The following is a 22,764-nucleotide window of genomic DNA, read 5'->3' on the forward strand; positions in this document are numbered from 1 at the left end:
TTATATCTCACACTTTTAGAGACTAGAAGTTCAAAATCAAGGTGTCTCTAGAGTTGGTTCTTTCTGAGGGCTGTGCGGGAGAATCTGGCAATTTGTAGTGTTGCTTGGCTTTGTAAGCATCACCCTGATTTCTGTCTGCTTTGATCTTCACATGGTGTTCTCTCCGCATGTATGTTTGTCTCCAAATTTCCCTCTTTTTATAAGGAGAATAAACATATTGGATTAGGGCCCACCCTGATGGCTTCATACTAACTTGATTACCTCTGTAAAGACCCAGTCTCCTTTTAAGGTCACATTTTTTTAAATAGGGTTTAAGACTTCAATGTTTGAATTTGGGAGTAGGAATGCGATTCAACCCACAATTTCTCTTCTCCAAGGAAAGAGTTTTGGCAATCGCGGTTTTAATGCCGGCCTAAAACTGGGTTTGTATTCTCCATGCCTGGACCTTTCACTTTCAGTGTATTCACAGGTTTCTCTTGTGCAAATGCCAAAAACAAAACTCATCTAACCGAATAGATAATTTTCTCCATTTTTAATGCTCTTATCAATGAGAATAGTGACTTTGAGAAATCTTTCTTACTAATCTTGAGGATACTAAAACAGATTGAGGATTCTCCTCTACATTCATTTATTATTATTTATAAAGTAAAAGTCATGGAGAACTAGTGAGATCAAGCTGTGTATTGCTATTAATCAATTTCTGTGAAGTCAAAACAAAGGTAATATATTTTCAGGACTGTATACCAGGAGTAAGAAATGATAACACACTTTCGACAAAGGAAAACATCCAGGATCACATTATTAATGCAGAAGTAGAACTACTCTGCCTCACGATTTTCTTCTTTCCCTCTGGGTTTGAATAAGAAATTAATGTATTAAGTTCTTAATATATTGACCTACTTCTTATTTATTCTTTAGTTTTATTCATTTCTTCTACATTTTCTCAAGAAGAGTTTATTTTAGAATATTTATTTTTATTATTTTTTTTATTTTTTTACACCTACAGCACCCGGTCTTTGTGGGTGGTCTCCCATCCAAGTACTAACCAGGCCCAACCCTGCTTAGTTTCTGAGATCAGACGGGATCGGGCTCGTTCAGGGTGGCATGGCCGTAGACTATTTTAGAATATTTATAAAAGAAAGATAGAATGTTCAAAAACAACATAGTACTTTATATCATATGGTGAATCACTGATAAGCATGGGACCAGGCACACACTTAGAGGCCGAGAGAAATGCCTGTGTTTATGTTTATACGTGATAGGTATTAATATTCAAAGGCCTAATCATCAAACACATGGAACATATTCCTTTTCTCAGTTATATAAAAATAAAACAAAAATACAAAAGCATTTTTAACCAAATCAAAGTTGAAAGTGCTTAGGTTACAGCTCCGAAAGAACACTTTCCTAGAGGCCACTCTTCTAACGTTTAGAAGCAAAGAGATCAGTCATATAAGAAGAAAAATCCACCAGCAACTATTAGCTTCATTTAGTAAAGAAATTATTTGTCATTTTTTAACCTTTATGATTCCTGTTCTTCTGAAAATGTATGAGCAGTATATACAATGTAAATATATTGAGAGTAATTTGTGATACTTCGATAAATTCGTTGTGATTAAACTGGTTCATGCCAATTTTCAGGAACTGCAAGATGTTTTATAAGAAGCGTTACTGAGGAGGAACATTGTAAAAAGTGAGTAGAGGCTCGGAATATTTCTCCACAGTTAACATTTTCAGCCAACCCCTGAATACCAAGTGGCCGAAGGCATGACTCAGGCACATGCACCTCAGAATCTGGTCGTATCACTCAAAATGACAACACTCTCCCTCAGAGGGGTTCTCACAAACTCCTTTCCAATCACAAGTCTTGAACTACTTGTAGTTGGAAATTACTCCTGCCAGGTCCCATTCTGGTAATCCTAAGCATCTTTAAAGCATACCTTGTTTTTTTCTCCTATGCCTAAGTCATCACCACCTCGACTCATGTATCATGTTAAAATATAGCAAACACTTTGCATACAAAGACTTTCTGTTAAGACTAAGAACCGTAGCATGATAAGAGTTGTTGGCAAAAATCACAGAGAAACAAATGTTCCTTGTAAGAAGCGTCAATCTTCTGTGAAACACACACACACTAAAAATTAGTTGATTATAATCCTCAAGTAGGAAAAGGTTTTATACCCTGTCTCAGGGGCAGGGAAGCAACTACATGTGGTCTCTTGATGGGTTTGTTCTTTGTTGTGTCTTCATTGTGTATTTAGTCACTCTGAAGGATCAAACATAGCAAAGAATTTGGCAAGAAATCTTTCCTTCCTTTTCTTATTTCCCACAGATTTTACAGACTTTGGCCCTTGAACACACAAAACCATACAAGCCTATTACTGTAAACTTACTCTGCCTGAAAATTAATAGACAGAGCAACTTTATATTCTAGTCATAGTCTAAAATTGTAGTTCTTGTGATTTGGAACCAAGCTGATAATTATAAATCAGAACAAAGGATATTATAGTCCCATATGTCTGGAAGAAAATTAGCATTAATACCTGTAGTCTCCAACCCCACATTGACTAAATAGAGGTAAAAGCATGTAATTTTAGATGTGTCCTTTCTGCTCTTATTTCCCTACCACTCGTATCCATCTTCTTTCTATTCATGCCATTTTTATGAGCACATTTCCGTTTTCAGAACCCTATCACGTACTAACCTTGGAACTCAATAATGTATTTTAATCTGAGGATTTTTCTTCTTGAAACCTAACATTTACTGGCATATATGATAGTCATAAAAATAGTATAAAGCTTAAGAAAGGGCTCCAGAGCCAAAATACTCAAATTCTAGTCCCGGTGCTACTACTATTTATTAAGTTGAAACGTATGAAATTGTCTTTTTTGTAGGTAAGACAAAAAACAATCTAATACTTATAATTCCACATAGTTCAACTTAACTGATATCTCACCTATCTGACAAAAAAAATGAAAAGAAATAATAGTAGTTGCTTTGTGCAACTCATAAGATAATAAAAGGGTTTCAGTTACCTAATTAACTAAAACCAAAGTTGCCAGTAATAAATATGGTAAGACGGTGCTTCTCAACCTTTAATGTGCATAGGAATCACCTGGAGATCTCACTAAAATGCGGATCCTGATTCAGTGGTTCTGGGATGGAGACCAAAGTTTTGCATTTCTTACAATTCCCCAGATGATACTGATGCTGCTGGCCTGAGAAACACAGTTTGAGTAGCAAGTGTTATAGGAAGTTTCTCTTCTCTGATGATAGAAATATTCCTTTTCAGTCCCCTCCCTTAGAGACTTTCATTCAGTACATCTGGGCTGGGGCCCAGGGCTTTGTTTTTGTTTTGTTTTGTTTTTTTGTTTTTTATCTACAAGTACCTGAAGATGAGTTTCATTATTAGAAAAGTGTGGAAAGCACTATTGTGAATAAGAGTACTAGAAACCAAGTTCAATGTGAGTTAAGAGGAGGAAAAGATCATTTGCAGCAGACAGGTCAGAAAAAGCTTTGCAAAGGACACAACCTGTGAAACATGTTTTGAAAAAAATGAGTAGGAGTTGTTTCCAGAGATGTCTAGAGGAGAATATTCCAGAACAAAACTAGGAAGAGTAAAAGAGAAAGCATTAGGATATTACAGCACAGAGTGGGGCCAATGCAAATAGTTTCATTTACCTAGAGTACAGGCATACCTCGTTTTGCTGCACCTTGCTTATTTAGCTTCACATTTTTTACAAATTGAAGGCAAGACCCTCTACTAACAAAAAATTTTATGGCACTAGCCTTATTGTGGTTGTCTAAAACTGAACCTCAAATAGTAAATAAAAATGTTAAAACTTCATTTTTTAAAAAAATTAGAAAGATATTGACCATTCCTGAGTAGAGAAGTGACATGATCAGAATTGGGCTTTTAGAACCACAGCTGTTCATGATTGAAGACTGGGTGTAGAAGAATTATTGTGGAGCCTGAAGCAAAGCCCATGAACCCAGGATTTAATGTAATGGGCTTGGGAATGAACCTTTGCCTCAGCTTCATCAAGGGCAAAATGCCCATTTAAACATCTATGTAATCATGTGACGTGTGACTTCCTAAGGTATCTGGTTTTTATGTCATCATTTCAGAGAGAACTGTCTGTGAATGGCTAAGGAGAGCCTCTCAACAACAAAATGGAGAGTCCTTTCCAAATCATAGAATTAGTTCTCATCATCCACAGATTTCAGGAAACTCAGATGGTATCTTGAGGATTCTTTATAGCTCACGCCAAACCTAAAAGTTCCATCTCTTCCTAAAACAGCATTTTATGAAGTCCAGCCCAGGAGCTCGAGAGTGACTAAACAAGCCTGATTAGAAGAGTCCCAGTCCTTCAACTCCAGGACACCCATAAAACACCCTTCTTTTTATTAGGACAACATTTTATTAATACAGCAGAGTATTTTGCTTTTCTCCAAAATGAGGATTCAGATGGAAGGATGGATGGATGGGGAGATGGATAAAATATACTTCTCCATCACTTATGCTTATTAGAGTGCTGAATCTACTTTGAAACTTCTTATTCTAACCCTTCTCCACCACACAGTGACCCTCCCAGCACTCCTGCTGCACCAGCTCCCTTTCTCTAAAATTACTCCCACCTGAGAGCCACTGGAGCCTCCCAAAGCTCCTGTTAGCAAACTTCCCCCCTGCACATTGTAGTCTGCCTCTCCATGATGTATTTGCTGCCTGAGGGGTCCTGTTTTGTCCAACATATCTCAAAGACAGTGTTGTTCTGGTCAAAATGAGTTTTTTATTCCCCTTAGTTCATGATATTAGACATTCAGCCAAGGCAGACTTCTCTAACATTGAAGTCATTCCATCTCATAGAGCTTTAAACCTATTCTTTTTCCATGGCAAGTGGGAATCAAGAGCTTTCCTAGAGGAGCTAGACTGGCCTGGATGAGGTAACCTAAGATTTGTGTGTGCCCTACAAGTTTGTTCAAGGTAATAACAAAGGAAAACCCTTGTTTCATATGCCAGGAACCCAGGAGAATTATAAAGAGAGTGGGAAAAGGAAAGGGAAAAAAATCCACAACACTGGAGTATGGCACTTGGGAGACAAAGGAATAATGACTTCACTCTTAAATTCTAAATCAGCAGTATTAAAAATGCCTTCCACAGGACCCAAATATACATAAATTTTTTAAAAAATTATAATTTACATGCATTTAGACATTTTTGCCTTAGAAATTGCCAGCACAGCCGCCTCTCAGATCCCACACACTCTACTGTGTACAGTACTTCTGTCACAGCTGAAAGGCATAAATAGTCCTGAAATAGTACTGTGCATTAAAGCTTTATTCTCTTTAATACAACACATTCTCTTTTATTCTCTTTAACACAGCCCACTGTTACCCAGCATATTTAAGGCATTCTCAGCACTCCTAACTTACTGCAGGCCATCTAGCTTCTGTTTCCTAGTTAATATCTCTGTTGAAGGGAGACAACACCAACTTGTCCATTAGATAACAGCTACCATTTAGAAAGTACCTACTGTGCACCAAACCCCTTCTATATAGTACTGCTCATCCTCACATCAACTTGACAGCATAGTTTTATTATTCCACCCATTTTACAAATGAAGAAACTAAAACTCAGAGGCTAAGTCACTTGCCCAAAGCCACCCAATAAGAGTCAAAACCAAAAATTGAACCCATGTTGATCTAGCCCTAAGGCTTACATCAGCATGCTTCCCCAAGCAACTTAGTGATTAACCTATTTCTGGGCAGTTAATTGCATTCCCAAGTAAAAAATTCAATGAATGAAAAACAAGACAAGGCAGAGCCCACCATACATACTTACCAGCATGGTCATCATCAGTTCCGCTGAGATACTGTTCTTCTGAATGTCACTAACGTAAACCACACACGTTCTTCCTGCCCTCTCAACTTCCACATTAGCAGAATTGTCCTTCTGTGGCCACCGTACATATTCCGAACTGCTAAGGAGGGTTTTAGTAGGTGAAAGGTGAGGACTGACCACTTTCCTGCAACACAGGTGAATATAATAAGGAAGAGCACTCACCAGAAGACAATACTGTAGAATTTGAGAAGGTTATTAACATTCCAAAAGAAGACAAAATTGCCACTGTAAGAACAACTATCACAAAGCTAGTTTTATGAGTTTCCAGGCACTTGAATTTACTCCATCAGAAAAAATATATATATAGTATTTTTCCTTAATCACCTTTACACTTATTTTATCCTATCAACTTAGTAAAATCACTAGGCTTTGTTCACATGCATAAATTGCAGATTTGGAGAAATAGTAATGTGTTTAATTCCTGGTCAATACGTAAATTCACCTTTAGCTACTACATTACTGAAAGGTTCATCTGCAGTAATTCACCATTAAATATATTCACTCTGCATTATAAAAGCCCTTGGAGTGTAGAGATATATTGCTAACACCAGGGTTGGGGAAGCTGGCCTCAGGGCTGGAGAGTAAGCTGGTTCACATTTGCTTAACTGCATGTTTGGGTTAACCAAAAGCCAGCTAATCAGAACCACTCGATGTTTAAGTGAGCTCCTTTGCATCTAAAAAGTAGATTTCTAAAGACCAAATAAAACTTGCTTAACTAAATGTGCTGTTCTCATTAACTCATTACCCTTGATGTTTGCTCATAAAAGCTGATTTGGGTCAGACTAGTGGTCATTTAGGGGAAGGTCTCATAATGACCAAATAGCATACACATGAAAGAGGTAGTTCTGCATCAAGGCTAGGGTCAAAAGTGGAATGCTGGAATCTTATTGCTTTCCAAGGTATCTTTACCAGAACCACACCAGCAAACTAAAGTACAATCTTTGCCAGGTTAGGAGTTAGAAAGGGAAATTGTCTGTTTTCTACTTAAGGTTAAAAAAATTCTAGGGGCAAGGAAAGGAAATACAAGTGAAACAGAATGTGAGTGTGTCTTTACTCTTCTTATCTTCTTTTGCCAACGGTATCTCTTTGCAACTTCCTTGAGGATAAAATATCCTTTTCTCCCTTTCTTCCTTTCTTCTTTCTTCCCTTCCTGCCTGCCTTCCTTCCTTCCTTCCTTCCTTCCTTCCTTCCTTCCTTCCTTCCTTCCTTCCTTTCTTCCTTCCTTGTGTATCCACTATGCGCCCAAGCAATTTTCTAACTTGCTATGATAGCAGAAAGAGAAAAGGAGGGTTGGGGGAAAAGGCAGCCTTGGAATTAAGCTCTGGGAAACAAAATAAGCAGCCCACAGATGACTCATGTAGGGAGTTTTGACTTCAGTATGCAGGTCTAGAGAGAGATGTGGATTTGAATCCCACCCAGAAGTCATAGATCAAGGAGAGGCTGTCTCTTTCTTCCATCCGTCTTACCTCATTCCTAACCTAATTGAGACCATGTCTTTCCTCAGAGACACTAAGGAATTAGACATAAATGCTTGTGGCTCATCCATGATGTAGTTATTAGCTGCCTCACGTTTCCCTTATTTTTCACAGCAACCCGACAGAATAATAGGCACAGAATTGGAGATATTCAGCCACCGAATGGAAAGACTCAGTCAGGGAAGCCTGCAGAGCAGCCATGTTTGGAGCCTGCCGCATATGGAAGGAAATATGACACTCCTTGGGAATATGTGCTCCTGGGAAGCAGATGCTGATTTCTACCTAAAGGAATGGGGGGAAGGGAGGCAGACAACTTGGCTTTTGTTCCTGTTGACTTATTCATTGTTCTGATGTGACTTACGGCATTTTTATGTATCTAAAAAACCTGATGGTTGGAAATGAACTGAACTTTGAGTAATAAAACTCCCTGATATATTTGTCCAACTGTGATTCTAAGAGTTCTGTATCCTCTGAAAAGGAGACTCAGTACCTTCATACACTGCGGTTAGGAATACCAGGGGAGATACTGAGACCTTCAACTTCCTTCCTTTCTTCCTTCCATATCTTCTATGTGCCCAAGCGATTTCCTCATTGATCTCTTAGACCTCACTAATCCACGTGACTCACTCCAGTTGCCACAGTGGGAGTAGTAATTGATGCCCATGTCAATATGTCCACCAAAAAATAAAAGCAATATCATCGCTTTCTCTTCATTCCCACTGACACCTCATCACCTCATGGGGGAATACAATACCAGCTGGTCTCTTACCTCAGGATATGCTGCAGCTGACTAATCGACCTAAACTCCTCTTTCATCAGATGATCTTCCTGCTCAAATACCTCAATTTCTGCTTGCTGTAACAAATCTAAGCTCCATTATTTAAGGCCCTTCCTAACTGGATCCTCCAGCATGCCTTCCCAACCTTATTTCCCAGTAATTTCCAATACTAATTCACTGCTTGAGCCCCCTTAACCTCTCTCCTACTCTGTACTACACATAGCATGCTCATCTCTACCACTGTCACTCTTCTTCTATTGCTTTTATTAAGTCCCCTATCTGTGGGATTGAAGTCCCATTACCCAACAACTTCCTCTTGCACTGAAGACTCTTCCTCTCAATGCCTACTCTTCCTCTCAATGAATTTATGGTCTGAAACCAGGTTGGTTACTATTTAATTATTATGGCAGATATGTTAAAAAAAAATTTCTCCTAGTTGCTAGCATTCTCTTCTTTCTTTTAATAGAATTGCCTTTTTTAGCTACACACACACACATTATTTGTATCCAGGGACTGCGCTTCCTAACTTCTGTATGAGCATGTAACTTAAATTCTGTCCAAAAAGATATGAGCTAAAATCAGTTATACAAATTTTTCACATCCTGTTAAAAAAAAAAAAAGACACTATCCAAAATGTTTTCTTTCATTTTTGAAAAATAAATAAAAACTTCTTTTTTTTTTACTTATTTTCTATAAGCTTCTATAAATGTAAAAATATTAATACATTTGTATTCCTTTTTTTCCTGTTAATATGTCTTCTGTCAGTTTAATTCACAGACTCAGACATAAATCTATGAGGGTAAAGAAAAGGTTTTCCTTTCCTATAGTATATATAGGGGGGGAAAATGAATAATATGTAACAACAATTTAAAATGACAGCAAAAACATGAAATACATAAAGATAAATTTAACAAATGCATGTATACTGAGAACTATAAACACTGTTGAGGGAAATTAAATATCTTAAGATGTCAGTTTTTCATCACACATACACTTGATCTATATATTTAAACCAAAATAAAAACCCTAGCAACATTTTTTTGTGAGAATTGACAAACAATCTTTAAAATCTTATAAAAATAGAAAAGACCTAAGAATAGTCAAAACAGTTTAGAAAAATAAGAACAAAGGTGGATGAAGGACTACACTATTTGATTTCAAAAATTACTATAAATCTACACTACTTAAGACAGTATGATATTGGTATAAGGCTAGGCATTTCGATCACTGGAACAGACTTAGGCCCACACAAATATGAACAATTTATTTTTTACAAAGGTGCCAGGGTAACTTAATGAGGAATAAATAGTCTTTTCAACAACAGTGCTAAAACAACAGGATATCTTTATGGAAAAAAATTATTATTAACTCTTACCTCTCAGCATACATAAAAATTAACCAAAATGGATCATAGGTCTAAATGTTTTAGAAGAAAATATAGAATATCTTTTGACACTTTGGGTTATGCAAAGATTGCTTAAGTTACATAAAGCATGAACCATGAAAAAAATAACAGCTTGGAATTCTTCAACTTTAAAAACTTCAGTCCTTTGAAAAATCCTGTTAAGAAAATGAAAAGACAAGCTACTTCTGAGAAGACATTTGTAATACATATATGTTACATAGATCTTATATCCAGAATATAAAAACAACTTTTCTTAATATTAAGAAGACAACCCAATTTTTAATGGGTAAAATATTTTAACACATATTTCATACAAAAAAATATAAATGGCAATAACCATACAAAATGAAACTCAATATTAATAATCATCAGGAGGATGCAAATTAAAGCTACAATGCACATCATTACACAACTACTAGATTAGCTAATTAAAATAAAGGTTAATAGTAGGAAGTGTTGGTGAGGCTAGTGAGCAACTGGAATTCTCACACATCGCTGGAGGATATGAGTAAAGTATGACAACCACTTTTGAAAATAGTTAGGCAGTTTCATGAAGTTCAAATATATACTTCCCAGATAACCTAGCAAATATTTTTCCAAAAGAATGAAAACATACATTCACAAGAATACTTGTACATAATTATTGATAGCAGCTATATCCATAAAGTCCAAAACTAGAAACAATCTAAAGGATCACCAATAAAAGAATGGATAAACAAATTATAGTATATTTATAACTATAAATATACTATAGTTATAATATTCTACACAACAGTGAAAAGGAATGAACTACTGAAACACACAACAAAATAAACAAGTCTCAAAAATAATAGACTAAGCAAAAGAAACAAATACATAAGCGTATGATACAGACCAGAGAATATCGTAGGGTCTACATAGAGTGAAACTGAGGATGAGCATCTCCTTAAATTTGCATCTTAGGCACCTACCTTGCATCACTGTAGTCCCAGCCTGAAAATATTTACTATATAATTCCATTTATGTGAAACTCTAGGCTAGGCAAAACTAATCTATAATGACAGAAAGCAGATTAGTGGCTGCCTTAGGCCAAGAGTAGATAGTATTTACTGCACAGGGCTTGAGGGGACTTTTTGGAATGATGGAAATGTTCAGTATTTTTATTGTGGTGGTGGTTAAATGGGTATAAACATTTATCAAAATCCCTTACACTGTACACTTGAAATAGGTTTATTTTACTTTCTGTAAATTATACTTTGATAATGTCATTATTTTTTGTCTTAAGGCATTGCTCATGCTCCATTTTCTCCCTTCTGACTTGCTGTGAACTGGAATGTGGAGGAGATAGGGACAAGCCAGCTTCATCCATGACAGAACAAGGAAAAAGAAACTAGACTCTAGGAGCCCAGCTCCCTTTGAGGGTTAGCCAATCGATAGCTGGCAAGAAATAATCCTATCTTGTTTGAGTCACTGCACTTTTGAAACACGAGATAAAAGAGCTTGGCCTGAGCCTCAACTAACACAATTACATAAAATTGAGTATTTTTATCAATTACTTTCATGTGTATCAAGCTTATCCATTTCAAAGAGACTATAAATTCTTCATAAGGCAAGGCTGGAGAAAAATGAGTAATTTTCCAAACCACTCAGGACATACAGGCTCATCAATTACAGCCGCACGCCGTGCTTTGCTCGATCACCCACAATGCCTCACCTAATTGAAGCCTGCGGAGACGGCCAATACATTTTGGCCGGCTGATTAGTGCCTTCTCTGTCCCAGGAATATTCAACAATTAAGCAAACATATTGGAGTCATTTCAAGGGCTCCTGCAGAAAGAAAAATATGTAATTTTAAAAAGAATCAACAATATATAGAGAAAGTTAAAAATACAATAAGAACATGATGAATTCTTAAAAAATGGTTATGATAATATTGAAAAGGTCGCAGAGTCCATATGACATCAAAATAATCAGTTCAAGAGAAAAATGTAATTATTTGGATTATCGAACACTACCTACACACACGTACACAGATAGATTAAAGTTTTCAAAGTATAATTCATTTCACTGATACTGAATAAAAAATACACTCCTATATCATTCTTTCCACTAACCACTAGAATCTAAATTCACTTATACTTGGGGAAGTTAAAAAAATAAATAAAAATAATAGAGGTTTTTCTAAGTGACTAGATGATAGCAGTAATTTCAGTGTAATTTATTTGTCTAAAAAGTACAGTGAGATAAAAGAGGGTGAGTGCAAATGAATGTCATAAATTGATGACTGGCTCTTTTTTTTTTTTATTGACCCCCTACTCTGTGCAGGTCTTCATCCAAAATTCTAAACCAAGATAGGTGGGCTGAAGCAACTCCTTATAAATAATAGTCTTATTAGTTCCGCATTCAATTTTTATAAAGAAGGAGCTGTTTGTTAATTTTGTTACTTAATCGAAAATTGGTGAACTGAAATTTCTTGACTCAGAGACTCATATTTTTCTCAGATGGTACTAATTTAAATCCTTTTGTGTCGCCCATCATTTTCCTTCCTCCATCTTTTTGTTCTATTCAGACTCTCAAAGGATTAGATGCTGCCCATCCGTATTGGGGAGGCTGATCTTACACAATCTACTGAGTCAAATGCTAATCTCTTCCAGAGACACCCTCACAGCACACCCAGAAACAATGTTTTACCAGCTATCTGGGCATCCCTTAGCCTAATCAAGTTAATACATAACATTAGCCATCACACATGGTATTTAGTTCCCCATTTTGCAATCATTTCCTACTATGTGCTCCCTCAATAGGAAAGACCCAAGGAAGGAAGGCAGATTCTTAGGATTCCCACATGGTGTCCTAAAACCCCTAAGAGGCAGCGTGAATATCTCCTCCCTGTCATGTTGCATTGACTAGACTGCAATGTAAGGCTCAAAACAACCATAAAGACTTTATGTGCTCAATACTCTGTAATTCTCAATTTTTAAATAAATTATCTCATCTGAATCTCACACAACCCTGTGAGGTTAGTACAAGAGATTATCAACTCTGTTTATAATAATACTAAGGCTAAGAAGAATTAATTGACTCATGGGGTGGGGGTGGGGGAAGGACCAGAACCGAAAGCTGAAATCTCTAACTCGTAGGTCAGGGCATTAACACGGTCCCTCAGTGTTCACTTGCCTCTAAAAGAGAGGAATGGAACTGTATTCAGGACATACGTGTACAGGGGTATTTTGTAAATATATAAATAATATTTGGAATAAGTGCAAGTATGTGTCTGAATGCATGCCTATACCGGCAAAGCCCAGAACATAAAAGGGATATACATCATTCCTGACCTACCATAATTTTAGTGGGACTTACTGTTTTTGCAAATTATTCCAAGACTAAACTTGTGCATTCCTCTGCCTCTTGGATATTTGCACAGTAGTGGGAGTTCTCAGAAATCTCTTTTGTTGACTGTTCTCACTTTAACACAGAGAATCCTATCAGATTTCCTCACCTGTAGGAAGTAATACTACCATAATGGACAGATAATTTCATATCCCTCTTTTTTTCCCCCATAGAATAAGTAATTTGCTTCTTAAGCAAAAAAGTTTTGTTACTAGTAGTATGAAAGTTCACTTATTGATTTTTTTCTCTTCTTTAGTACTTTGTATTAAAATATTACCTTTAAACTAAAACTAATCAATGAAACCCGAGTATATTCAGAAATAAAAAAGTGAAAAGATAAAATGGAGGTCGTCAGACATTTTTATCAGGATAAATAGTATTCAGTCCTGGGATGATTGACATGGATACTTAACTATCATTTCAAGTGAAAATAAATTCCTACGGTGATAAAATAAAAATGATTCTGGCTTAAAAACCCACTATGGTTATTAACAGTAATAATCTACACCACAAAGCACAGCCACAATGTAGCCGTAGAACAAAGGGACAATAACAACCACAGAAACAGACTTAGCAGGTAATGGAGCTTCAACCAGCTGGAGCAAAATCAAATCAACTTCACTGTTTATTCCCATAGAGAGACTTCGTTTGCCAAGTTCCTGGCATGACAAATGCTTCCAGGGATCTCTAAAATGAGCACATCAGTATGAGTGTTGACAGACTCATTAAGTCTGGGGCAGCCATCAGACACTGCTCTAATGCACAGGGTATGTGTTCCATTTGCTCATGGTTGTCATTTAGCTTAAGAATCTAACCAAATCTGCATATACTGGAGTCTTAAGTAGTGTTCTCATCAAACATCTGGTTCAGAGTTGTAAAACGAATTCCATGGCATTTCCATGAATTATGTGCATCACTGAATCATTTGTTTTATCACTTGCAAAGCATAGTTGTTTATACAGAATGAAAAGAGTCTCTGAGTCCTAAGACCTTTGACAAATACCACAATCTTGAGGTAAATTAATTTCTCCATCTGTTAAATGGAGAGTAACAATATTACGTTACTCTCCTTATAGGACACACACTGTATGTTGACCACTGTTTGAGACATGGGGAGGAAGGAGAATGAGATACACCTGTGAACAAATATTCCTATCCCATGGAGCTGACATTCAGGAGTGGCAGAGGTGAGAAGGGGAGAAAAGATCTGACTAAACAAACAAGCAAAATGTATATGTCAAAATATACAAAATGCTTTGGAAAAACTAATGTCTGGAAGGGAAATAAGAAATGCTAGGATGGTTTTCTGTTTAAATAGAGGGATTAGAGAAGTTCTCACTGCTAAGGAGCCAAAAAATTTAAAACTATTTCACCATTTGCATCTTCCCAAAGTCTTGGAATCAGATAAGTGAAGAGAGTACTTTTCAGAAGGAACAAGGCAGTATATTCCTTATTCTTACTACCTATTCTATTTCTCTTCTGAAAAAAAGTCATGATGAGTTTTCTGAACGCTTATGAGTCAGTACTTTATATTATTCAGGATTAATCAAAATTTCATCCACCGATGTTATTAGTTTTCCATTAAGAAAGTAAAGAGGCACCACCATTTGAAGAGAGATGATAGAACTGAAATTTGGTGCTATGAAGGTCTCGTCTTCATTCTCCACAAATCTTTTTGTAAATTTATGCAAATCATTGTTCTGTTTGTTTGCTTGCCTCCGAACTTTTGAGAAAAGAGGTATATGAAATGGAAATCACAAATTAAATTAGAAAAGGGGAATAAAACTTTTCAGTGCTACTTCTAATGAAAAAAAGTAACTAGAGTTGGAGAGTCTGAGTGAAATAATTTGTCGAGTGAGGGATGACAGATAAATAAAAATATTCGGGAGAAAGTGCACAGTGGATGAGGATATGAGGAATGGATAAAGATTAAAAAGAAAACTCATGCCCTTGCCCAGAGCCAAAATACAGACGATGTTAATTGTAGATGATGAAAGAAAGAATGTAAACTAGAACTAAAGGATCAACTTGAGGATGAGAGAACTTCATGTCTGATCTGAATCTTCAAGGAAAAAGGAAACTCCATTACTCTAATTATATAGGAAAAATATGTGGTTAAAGCAACAGTCAAGAAAGAGAATTTGAGAAATAAATTCAGACAGTGAAGAGCAAGGCTCTTTAGAGTCAAAGATAACACCAATAAGACAGAAAAGATAGCAAGATAAATTCTAAGGATGGTCTATTATGCTTTTCTGTATTTTTTAAACTTTTCCAGAACTGTATTTAGCATTTTATAATCAGAAAGAAAACATAAGTAAATATAAATATAGTGTGAACAAAAGACGCTGATACCAGAAGCAAAAAGAAAGGTATACCTAAGAATGCAAATTAAGACATTGCCCCAGGTTGGTGGTCTGATGACCACCTATTTCTATTAGAAACATTTTGCATAAAGGAGGATTGTGGCTTTACAAAACATTTAGACAGAGTCTCCTTGGAGGGTTGTTTCAGTTGCTGTAGAAATTTCTGTAGTGTAGAGGACTGTGCAATCGTACTGGCAGATAGCAATAGGGAAGGTCACGGAAGAAAAGAATCCAAACCAGTAGCAGGACTAGAGCCAAAAGAGGGCCATTACTCCAATCATTCCAGCAAGAAAACTTGATCAATACCCTAGACAAAAAAGATTGGCAGCTCACATTAGAATCTGTGGTTTTTAAAATTTGAGCTAGAGTACTCTTCCAACCAAACCTCATCATAGCCCCTGTATAAACAGAAAAAAAAAGTCTAGATAACTGTGGTAGAATGCACTAGAGGTTCAGCCTCTCAGGGTCTCCCTCAGCCCATGTATTGGCTCAGTTGCGGCACCCCTGTAGAGTCCTCAGGCTCGGTGAAGCATGGCTTGAAAACCAATGGCTGTAAATGATACCTACATATTAGGAGTTTAATTTGCTGTATAGAGGAGTGCCTACAAATATACATGTATATTCATAAATATATAAAAATTCATATATTCAATGTATAAACATGAGTTTATATTAACTATTCAATAAAGCTAATATCTCTCTGATATCCAGAGCTTATTGAGGGCTATCTGACCCTGGTCGAAAGCACCCAACTTCAGGGTCACTGTCTTGATGGGAGCACCAGGCTATGGAGTCATACTGAACTGCCTGCTTAACAGTCCAGCTCCATGAAAGCCAGCTAAATGACACCCATACTCTACATAAAGGCATTTCTGGGAGACCATATTCAAGGATGGTCTGTGAAATTCAATAACCTGGTTATCTGAAAGTCTGAGAACAGCTTTTGTAAAGCAAAAGAAGCAGAGGTAGGACAAAATGAAAAGACAAAATAAATATAAATCTAGAACATAGTCTTTTGCCTAAGCACTTTGTACATTTATCATTTATTGTTCTCTGGGTTGTTGGTTGGTTGTTGTTATTTTTTTAATCTGGTTTGCTTTTGCTTTTTTAGCTTGGATATTTGCCCTTTAGACATCTTTATCAACAATCCACAATGACATCTACATATACGAATTTCACTAAGTTACTGAAGTATACAGCCCACTGATGTATAACAGACAGAGGTCTATTGAGATTATTATGAAAAGGGGTAATAGAGGGGGAGAAATGATCTACTTCAAATTCCAAAATAAATAAGTTCCAAAGTCTCAACTGTAACTCAATAGTAACGAATAATGGAAATGAAATCATAGCTATTTATCTATTTTATTTGACATTTTTTATGGGTTAAGGAAAATAAGAGCAGAGTTAAATCAGTACTTTCCATGCAGACAACTACAAGAGAAAAAAATGAGCTGATTAGTGATACTTCATGAATCAATTCTTAGGACAAATGGAAAATGCACTCCATGCATTCACTCACTTAGACTTATAAATGAGAACTGAGTGAGAAGCCAGACAATTCATCAGGAGACTCTGGTCGAGAACCTAGGGGGAAAACCCCCAAGCCCTGTGACCTCACTTCCTCTTCAACAGCAAACCGGGCTATATTCCTTCTCCACCAAGTTTCTGAAGCTCAGAAACTAAGACACAGGAGCCACAGTTCTCCAAATTTTTCAGGAACCAGAAACTGAGGAGGATGAGGTTTGGGGAAAAGGAACTGCTTTTTCTTTCTAATAAGAAACCCTTGGAGAGGAATTCCCTTTTCATTCAAATGAAAACCAGAAATGGCAGAGATTGCATTTTTAAAAACCATCTTTAGGTACTATGAAATAGAAGATGATTTTTAAATTTTCTAGGTATAAAGCAGCTTCCCCAGCTTCTTAAGCCCTTTGTAGTTCAGAGGTTTCTCAGGCAATAGCTGGCTCCCATCCAAGCACAGAAATGGAAAAAAAAAATTTTTAATAAAGGCCGCCACGATGATATCCCCTAGAGAACTAAAAGGAGAGAGTAAAAAGGTGTCTGCGGGATTCCACCAAGTAGAAGTGGGTTTGGCTGGAACGATAGATTTCAAAGAGTTTTATGACTCTTGTTACAACAAGCAGCATTGGAAAGAGTTACTGTCTGGGCTCTGAATGAACACTAATAATATGCCCAGCTGGGGGCTTGCGGAAAGGGATCCACTGACCACAGTGGAGTGTGGAGGTAAGAAAATAGAATTGCTCGTTTAACTAAATAAATTCTTACAGTGCCTGTTACATTCTACATCTCCTGGGACCCTTGAATAAATCTCAGAAAGAGACAAAAGGGAAAATGCCATGTCTTTATTTCTCCAGGAAAGAAGTATCTGACTTCTTTCTATAAATAAAGCATCCAAGTGAAAACAGGAAAAATGAAATTTTAAGTCTCAGTTAAGTTTTCCTCTAATGTCTCTAGTGTTGCCTTGAAACTCTGTAGTTCAGTTTAGACTTAACAGTCTAATTTTCCAAAGATTTCTCCTAAGCTTTTTTTTCTTTCAAAGCAGCAGTACAAGATCATCCAGGGAGAAGGAGATATGAGGGAAAGATTGAAAAAAAAAAAAAAAAAAAGCTGCATCGATTAAAGAACATCCCCTAGCCAACTTACCTCCATGGTAGTCAAAATCTACAAGCTTCACATTGAATACAATTAAAGGAAATGGGCAAATAAAAATTTATTAAAACTATCTTGAGACAAAGGAGTATTCTAGAGTTTGACAAGACATCCCCCTTGACCAAATTTTAGGCAAGCTTCTCTGAGTGGCCTTTTTCAACTAGGCCTCATCATTGAGCATGTTTTCAAGAGCCCAGTTTTAGCAAGAATCCTGCTAAGTCAGTTTAGAAATAATCTCCACCCTCAATATCTGACCAAATGTCTCCTCTTCTCCCCTTGGTATATGACCATTCTGGGTAACCTTCCTCAAGGATCTGGTTAATTCAGTTTAGTCAGAACTCCCCTTACCCTTGGAACTTCCTCTTGGTAATTTTCCATCTGCTAACCTCCACTCTATTCCTTGGTGGTCTGATTCATGAACAAGGCCATTTGTTTATTCATAGAATGAAAGGAATTTTTGCTTCAAATAGATGATTTTACAGAGATCTGACACAGAATGGTTTTATATATTTGAGAATTCACAGAATCTAATTCTGAGTTACCCAGAATCAGTTTTTTCAGCTCAATTTTAAGAAGCAACCACAGGACCCTTGCCATGACATTTGATAGAGGTGCTGCGGGATGAGAGCAAACTGCTACCCCTTAATGCCAGGCGTCTCCCAGAATCTGTGAAGGAACTTCCTGTTCCTTGAGCCTTAATGTTTTTCTCCTTAAAGAATCTAGGTCTAGCACCTTTGCGGCTAAACCTTTTCCTATATCTATACTTTACAGTAGAATTCCAACCACTCTACAGAATCAGTACATACTAAAATATTCCAGGGTCCTCATTTTACAGATATGGGAACTGACACTCAGAACATTTACACACTGTTCTCTGACACTCAGTAACATCTCCCAGAGAGGTGATATACTACGCATACAAACAAGCAATGTTCTCAGCAGAATAAAAGAGTTTAATTACAAAATATATTTAAGTACTGGTCCATTATAATGAAAGAAAATGAGTCAATAAATTATACTGCACATAGAAGCCAAAAGAAAACCAAGTTTATTTGGTTAAACTCTATCTGCCTTCAATTGGTATAACTCCACAGTTAAAGCTCCATCTTCCTTATCAAAAATAACAGTCTTCAAACTCTAAAAAAAAGAATATTCAAGGTCAATAGAGACTTGGGAAGAAGACAGGTCAAGGAAATAGTTAAGAAAGCAGATGTAAGATGCAGCCAAAAGACATCCTAAAGTAATAATAGAGCTAAATTCACTGAGCGCCCACTATACGGCAGGCACTGTTCCAAGTTTTTTACACAGGTTGACTTGTTTAATCTTCACAATGACTTATTTGATAGGTACTATTATTAACCATATTTCATAATTAAGAAATCAGAGTTCAGAAAAGTAAATAAGTGGTTGAAATTTCATAGCCAGGATTCCTGCCGGGGCAGGTTAACTGCACTCTTCACCACTACATTATACAAAGTTCCAAAGCAACCTGCAAATCTGACAACTAAGATACTGTTCTCGGGGTTGGGGGTGGAGTGGAGGGGGGAAGAATACATAAGACTAGGATAAGGGTCAAAAAACTCAAAAAGGTCAAAGATTCTTATTTTCAAAAACAGACAAAAGAAGATTCTGCAAATGACATCCCCATGAGTCTGACATCAAACCCCAGGAAGTACATGTCCTAACAGATAATTTATGAACTTAGCAAAGAAAGCAATAAGTACTGAATACCAGTCCAGGCTCATTAGGATAACTCATATCCTCTGATAGGGTCACTAAAACAGCAAGCCACAGAAATTCTGGAGACCAAGGGCATATAACACATTGGCAATGTCAGTCTTAATATTCTTAAAATCATAATGAATATGTGTGGTGAGTTGAAAAAATGTTCCCAAAAAGAGTTGACTAATAGAGTTCTTTTAAATAAGGAGGTCTTGAGTGGTGCAAAGCTGTCAATTAGACCTGTTCTATCATTGATTAGGATGAAATATACTTTTAAACACAAAGTGATAGCAAAGTTTTTAAGTATAACAACTAGAAAGACTAAGAGAATCGATGTTTGAAAATAATTTTTGATAGGCTGGAATAATATTTCCAAACTCACAAGATTAAATTTAATGAAACAAATGAAAAATATTGCACCTATTTAAAAAGAATCAATACCAGAATAAAGAATTGACTTGAAAACACTTTATGTAACAAAGACTCCAGGGCTTTGGTAGATAGCAAGCTCAAAATAAGGCCACAATATAAGCCTGCTGCCAAAAGGGCTAATGCAGTCCTAGACTACATTTTTAAAATATGTATTCATCATTCCCCTGAGCTCTGATTACTTCCAGGACTAGGTTTATTGTGATCCACAACACATTCAAAATGTGCATTAGAATGTATCCAAGAGAACAACCAGTACATGAAAGATCTAGAAACCACATCAGAAAGCATTGTTGATAGAACCTGTAATTCCACACGTCCAAAATTTAACTTACTCCATCTGTTTCTCTTCCAGTATGTATCATATTGGTTAATGAGATGATCTCCCATCCCTTCTCCCAACCTAGAAACCTAGGTATCACTCCCTAACCACTCATCCCACTATTGATGATTGATCCTTCAATCCTGTCAATTTCTATAATAAATCCACTCCTTTTTCCCATCTACCCTGACTTATTTGGCTTTCAACATCCATTGCTTGGGCGATTGTAAATGTCTCCCACCCGGCCTCGTTGTTTTAGTCTTATGTTACCTTAGTACACTTTCATCACGTAATCCTCTGCTCAAAGTTTCTAAGAAAATTCAATAACTTGATTCATCAAAATATTTTCTCAGGTGAATTATTCTTTGGTTTGGAGGAGTGGTATCCACTTCTGCTTTAGATAGATAGACCTTTTGTCAGAATTTCTTTATTTTCACTAGCAACAACCATCTCCCTGCATACCTACAAGAGTTTTGTACTCTAAGGCAAATTTAAACTCAATTATGAACAATTTCTGCAGTATCTATATCATAATGCCTCCTCACATTATAATATCTGCATTATATACAAAATTTTATGTTCATGAAACTTCAACTGCCTGCTCTATGCTCCATGGTCACCTTCATAGCCTATGTTCGTGTGGTGGTTTTATCTGTTTTTTCCCACATTGTCCATAAGGTTAGGTAGGGTTTATGTGTGTTTTGTTCAGTTCCTAGCATCATAATAGGCTCTCAATAAATATTTATACAGTGAATGAAAGTCCTTGAGAAGAAAAACATGTAACTTTCCAAACTGAGATAAGAAATTAAACATGAGTCTATGAAATCAGAAGTGAACCGTGTCCCATTCTATTTCTTATAGCACTATCTACATTGTCATTTTGAGGGGATAAGGAGATAGAGAAAAGATAAAACTAAAACAAAGTCGGTCTATGTTATAGGTTGAATATTGTCCCCCCACCCCCCACCACCAAAAAATTATCCAGGTCCTAATTCCTAAAACCTGACTGTTACCTTATATGGCAAAATGGACTTCATAGATTAAGTTAAGGTTCTTGAGATGGAGACACTATCCTGGTGAGCCTTAAGTGTGATCTAAAAGGCCCTCATAAGAGGGAGGCAGGCAGAGATTTGGCAAGAGACAGAGAGAGAAGGTTATGTGATAGTAAAGCATAAAGAGATTTGAAGATGCTACATGGATGGTTTTGAAGATGGAAAAAGGAGCCATTAGCCCAATAATTTGAAGAATGACTCTCTAGAAGCTGGAAAACGCAAGGAAACAGATTCATCCCTAGAGCCTCCCAAGGGAGTATGGTCCCGCCAACGCTTGGTTTTAGTCCAGCAAAACTAATTTTGGACTTCTGACCTCCATAGCTGTAAGAGAATAAATGTATGTTGTTTTAAGCCACCAAGTTTGCAGTAATTTGTTTCAGCAGCCACAGACATCTAACACAGACTATAAGTACCATCTCTTGGCAGTATCTATAACATTGATAACAGTGAATATTTAAGAATTACTACATTCCAGGCTCTGTGATAAGTTCCTTATGAGTGTTGTCTTTTTTGAACCTCAGATAATATCTGTGAGGGAAGTATTATTAAGATCCCCAATTTATATGTATAAAAACTGTGAAACAATTAGCAGAGTACAAAGCTAAAATTTGAAGCAAAGGAGCCCACAATTCATTTGTTCAACTGACCTCTATCTTTTAATGTCTACGATTCACATGTCTCTTTTGTATTTTGATATGTTTTGGGGATGAGGAGCTATAATGGGCCACCCAGAAACTACACCGTTACAATTCATTTTGTCTATTATATTATTATATCACTCACTTCAAAGGATTGTTTCAAATATTTTTTCTGCTTAAGAGTTGGAAAAACTGAGTCACAAAGAGATTAAGGGTGTTCAACAAGCCTGTGGCGGAACTGGGAACAGAGCCATGGCTGAAAGTCTGGCTCCGCTTAAGCAATTACATCACATTTAATGTGCTTTCATCTCTTCAAAGCACCTTCACACCTTTTATCTCTTCTGAGTTTCACAACAATTCTTCAAGGTGAGTAAAACGAGTACGATGACTTTCATTTTAAACATAAAGAAACTGAAATGCAGAAGTGGAGCAAAGTTAATACATTCACTCTGCTGGATTGTATGATATCAAAAATAGAGCTCAGGTCTCCTACCTTCAGCCTTGAGTTCTCTCCATTCATCCACATTTGGCCATCTCATAAATGGTCCAGCACCATTTTCCAGGTTATGCTGTGAATGACCTCAGAAACAAGACTCACCATTGAAATGGAACCTATCTAGATCTGTGACAGCCAATGTT

General features: G+C 36.6%; 1 pseudogene; it reads right to left on the reverse strand.

Moving 5' to 3' along the window:
- Positions 1 to 997: 997 nt before the first annotated feature.
- On the reverse strand, positions 998 to 1,116 carry LOC118607119 (annotated as a pseudogene).
- Positions 1,117 to 22,764: the final 21,648 nt, after the last annotated feature.

Source organism: Rousettus aegyptiacus, unplaced genomic scaffold (genome assembly GCF_014176215.1).
Source record: "Rousettus aegyptiacus isolate mRouAeg1 unplaced genomic scaffold, mRouAeg1.p scaffold_m13_p_8, whole genome shotgun sequence".
In the NCBI taxonomy this organism is placed as follows: domain Eukaryota; kingdom Metazoa; phylum Chordata; class Mammalia; order Chiroptera; family Pteropodidae; genus Rousettus; species Rousettus aegyptiacus.